Source organism: Felis catus, chromosome D3 (genome assembly GCF_018350175.1).
Source record: "Felis catus isolate Fca126 chromosome D3, F.catus_Fca126_mat1.0, whole genome shotgun sequence".
In the NCBI taxonomy this organism is placed as follows: domain Eukaryota; kingdom Metazoa; phylum Chordata; class Mammalia; order Carnivora; family Felidae; genus Felis; species Felis catus.
The window spans coordinates 72,836,518-72,841,939 of NC_058379.1; positions in this window are offsets into that span (position 1 = coordinate 72,836,518).

Genomic DNA, 5,422 nt, shown 5'->3' on the forward strand with positions numbered 1-5,422 from the left:
ACATGAAAAGATGCTCAATGTCGCTCCTAATCAGGGAAATACAAATCAAAACCACACTCAGATACCACCTCATGCCAGTCAAAGTGACTAAAATGAACAAATCAGGAGACTATAGATGCTGGAAAGGATGTGGAGGAATGGGCACCCTCTTGCACTGTTGATGGGAATGCAAACTGGTGCAGCCACTCTGGAAAACAGTGTGGAGGTTCCTCAAAACATTAAAAATAGATCTACCCTATGACCCACCAATAGTACTGCTAGGAATTTACCCAAGGGATACAGAAGTGCTGATGCATAGGGGCACTTGTACCCCAATGTTTATAGCAGCACTTTCAACAATAGCCAAATTATGGAAAGAGCCTAAATGTCCATCAACTGATGAATGGATAAAGAAATTGTGGTTTATATACACAATGGAATACTACTTGGCAATGAGAAAGAATGAAATATGGCCCTTTGTAGCAATATGGATGGAACTGGAGAGTGTTATGCTAAGTGAAATAAGTCATACAGAGAAAGACAGATACCAGATGTTTTCACTCTTATGTAGATCCTGAGAAACTTAACAGAAGACCATGGGGGAGGGGAAGGGGGAAAAAAGTTACAGAGAGGGAAAGAGGCAAACTGTAATAGACTCTTAAAAACTGAGAATAAACTGAGGGTTGATGGGGGGTGAGAGGGAGGGGAAAGTAGGTGATAGGCATTGAGGAGGGCACCTGTTGGAATGAGCACTGGGTGTTATATGGAAACCAGTTTGACAATAAATTTCGTAATAAAAAAAAAGATATTCTCCTATTGTTTCTTCTAAATTTAACAGTTTTGGCTCTTATATAAAGCCTATGATCAATTTCAGCATGCTAAAGAGGTTGTTTTTAACAATTTTGTTGAATTTTATCATTATCTTGTGGCAAAAGGATTTTCTGTGTTTCTTATTCCACTATTCTGAAAACTCTGCCCACAAATAGTTTAATTTAAAAAATGTTGAGTGGTGCCTAAGTTGCTCAGTTGGTTAAGTGTCCGACTTCAGCTCAGGTCATGATCTCTCAGTTCGTGAGTTTGAGCCTTACATCGGGCTCTGTGCTGACAGCTCAGAGTCTGGAGCTTGCTTCTAATTCTGTGTCTCACTCTCACTCTGCCCCTCCCCATTCGTGCTGTCTCTCTCTCAAAAACAAATACTAAATGAAAATTTTTAATGAAATAAAAAATAAAAATGTTGATATTTTCTCTTCATCTGAATTCACCCATATCTTTTGCAACTATTTAAGCTTACAGTGAAAAATTGTAGGTGTCATTTATACAGAGAGTTTTTCAAAATTTTTTAAGGAGGTGCTTGAGCAAAAATACACAAAGACTTATTCTAAACCATCATTTATCTTTGGTTCCAATGGCAAATATGGGTGCTATGTGGCAGTTCAGAGCCTTTGTTCTTTTGTTGTTGTTGTTGTTTTCCTTTTATAATCCATTCTTATCTGTTGAAACTTTCTTAACAGGAATTTATATTAAACACAAGCATACACACAAAAATCAAAATTAGATAAATTGAAAAGCTGGGAGATAAAATTTATTTGTGATATAACATGAGAACTACCTAAGTCTGGGCTCATGATTAATCATGAAAACCTCCATGAAACAACATGTAAGACCATATGTAAGTATTGCCTATAATAACAAAAGACTATGGCTTAAAATTGTCTAGACTAATTCCCAGTTTGTGGCCATATTATTTTTATAAATAACTTAGAAGGCCTCAATATTCTATTATGCTCATATTCAGAGAATATTGACCATTAGAAAGTTATTTCCTGTATTGGGTTAAAACATGTCTGCTTCTAAATTTCCATCCATGAGCTCTGGGATTAACTTCTATAGACACAAAAACAAATTCAATCTCTTCTTTATTTAACATTCTTGTAATATTTTAAAATAGTTGTCATAATTTCCTTCCCCTAGTCCTTCCACTGTTCCTTGGTTTCAAGAAATATTATCATTAACCCATCTCTTCTGGAAGCCTCTAATTTGCATCTGACTTAAACTTCATGTTGGTTCTCTATACTCTGGCTCTATCAGGCACTGTTCTTCCCTTTGGATCTCAGCCCCCTAACTCCCTGATGTACCATTTGCCAAATCTGAGTTATGTCATAAAGCTCCATGTGGATCTGTATTTCATTACCTATAGTAATGACTACTGCTTCATATATACCTAGAATATCTATACAGTTTAAGATATCTATGTAAAATCCTGCTCCAGGGTTTAAAACTCTAACCATAGAAGTACAAAATGGGGAAAACTGGGCTTAATAAAAGCAAATGACTGAAAAGTCACAAGAACTTCAGTTCATTTACATGCAATATGATGGAGTTCAGAAATTAATAATTATCTAGCAACAACTCACATGCAAGATACAGTAATGATGTTTTCCTTTCTACAAACCATGCAGGAAGCTATTCCAATTTCAGCTTTGACAAGTAGAGAGCTTGCAGGTTATCACTCCCATCTTTATAATAAGAAAATAGCTGAACAAACTGAAAATCAATGATTTCTCTTGGACTCCACAGAGAATTGAGGCAAACTACTAGGGCAAACCGCCATCCTTCAATCTGGAGAGATAGATGAATACAGAGAGTCACAGCTGAGATCAGCTTACCTGGAGCCATAAACTGACAGAAACAGTTACATGACAGCTTTCAAGAATTTTTGGAGGCAGAGTGCAGACTGGCTTGAGAGCAAGAAATTCATGGGGGCATCAGTTTTAGGGGATTTTACCTCCAGAAACCCTAAAGGTTCTCACATTTTAGATGCTGTATTTTCAAGATGTTTTATGTGATAAGCAAATGGATCAGTCATAACTAAGCAATCTCTATGAATCTATAGCACCCAACAATAAAAATATTAGTTGTACCAAAGATTTACAGCCTTGTTTCAAGAAGGCATTGGTATCACCATGATTCCAAGATACCCAGGAACTAAGAGCTATGTTGGGGCCATAAGCTCATTTTCCTAATCTTTCAAGCCTGCTACTGAACCTTGCAAAATGATACCAATGCTTTAGAGAGTGAAGAAAAATAAAGCATTTCTAAGGGTTATAAATTTATTTTGACAAAGTGCCCAAACTTTATGGTTCTGTCATGTGAATATTTAAAGACTGTGATGCTTACGACTATGATCCCTTTCATTCCAGAGTTATCAGAAAGGATGAGAAAACCCCTTCTATACCTAATCTAGGGGGTACTGGGGAAGAGAAGGCTGATGGAAAATTCTGTGGTCCTAGAGAATGGCACAGACTTGGTGGGCACCCCTGGAGGCTAAAAGGAAAAAGAAAAATGGTTATTTGGAATATTTTAAGGGAATTAAAGGAAATCTAAGGGAAATTCATCTGGTTTAAGTAAGATTGGTGGTGATTTTCTTTTTTATTTTTCCTTCCCCCCCCCTTGGTGTTTTGCCTCTGTTTTGTACAGCTAATGTATAATTTCTATTAAAGATTAATTCGGAGGTAATAATCTCATCTTCCCTTATTTACCATAGCTTTGAGGTTGATGTTAAGGTTAAGCATTAATTTAACTATCTTTCCTGCATTCCCTTATCTTTTAAATAAATAGTCCTTTTTAAACCTCCACTTTCTTATAATTGTCACTTTTCCCCCATTAGATAGGTAATGTGTATGTCATTCTGTCCCCCTCATCTATTGATGAAGAACACAGAGTAAGAATTAAAAGGCCAGATTTACAGCTAAGTATACCTAGATGTTGAGAGTCCTCAAAGAGAAACAAGAAGGGGATGATGATCAAACATCACAAACAAACAGAGACCCCAATGGTAAGCTGATTTTTTTCCATTTTTCTTGACATTATGTCCCACAATATCTATCATATAAAATGAGTTTTTTATTTAGGAAAGAGCCAAAATTAGAAAGGGATTGTAAAGAGTGAAAAACATGACCACCATATAAATAATAACAATATTGGACTTGGATTGATAGAATGACTACATAGACTCCAAATAAATTAAACAGAAAAAATTAAATAAAATTTATATATGTAAAAATATGGAGGAAGGTTAATGTAATCAGGACCTATGGAAGAGACATGTGGGCATGTTAGCTTCTAGGACCAGGAGGTATACAGATTCCCAAGTATACACATACAGATCCCCTTGGCATACACATCTGTAAAGGTTACTGTCTGTGTGATTAAGGTCCATTTCAGGTTTTTTGATGCCCAACCATTTTTCATTAAGTCCAGATCAAAATTGCACACAGGCTGGTCTGGGTTGGAACCACAATCAGCCTGTCTGAGCTGGTGCATCTATCTCATTGATCTCAGAATTGCACGATCAATACATGAATGGATTACAAAGCTCAGTACAGTTCACTCAGCATAATCAAAGTTCACATTTATCATCCTCAGCCTTATTAGCTCAGCACAGTTGACTGCAAGTACACCTCTCATCACTATAGGGCACAAGTACAGCAGTGGTCAGTTACCTGTACCTTTCCAAGAATCTTACCACGAGACCTACCAATAGGCTCCAAGGCCTAATTTGAAGGGTTTTTTTTTTTACTAAGTTGTAAATGTTCACACTTTCATTTCCAATATTTCCCCACAAACAAGACGCAACTAACACATTCTCCTAAAATTCTAATTCAAGCCAGACTTTGCCTTCCTTAATGTGGCCTTAGAAGCCCACAGCAGTCTACTTAGTAAAAAGTGGATCCTGGTCCTCCTAAAACGCCACAAAACATTTAAAACAGAGCTAATAGTTCTGGGACACTAGGGAAGTTGACAAACTCTTGTTTGAGGTTACAGTCATTGAACATCTCTCCTTTCCACCAAAAAGTCATCCTAATGAAACCCTAGACACACCTGGCAAAAAGTATCTGTTCCTTCTAATCCTGCCCAGAGAGATACATTCACACCTACATGTACATCTGCATCTACATCTGTACATCTATGTTTATCTTACAGGGAGCCACACTCAGACACTCGCACATGTATGTATACAATTATATATATAATATATATGTGTTACACTTATAGGAAGCCTAAATACACTTTCAGGGGTACTTGGGTGGCTCAGTTGGTTGGGCCTCTGGCTTCTGCTCAGGTCACGATCTCACAGTTCGTGAGCTCGAGCCCCACGTCAGGCTCTGTGCTGACAGCTCAGAGCCTGGAGCCTGCTTCGGATTTTGTGTCTCCCTCTCTCTGCCCCTCCCCCACTCATGCTCTCGCTGTCTCTCACTCTCTCTCTCTCGCTCTCTCAAAAATAAACATTAAATTTTTTTTAAAGTGTTACACTTTCATCATGATTTCAAGGATTAATGAATGAGCATCATAATAAAAATTATCTTATTAAGCAACAATTTATACATGAGCTCATTAATATTATACATGGTAAAAAAAATCCTCATTGATATTCTGAGACTAT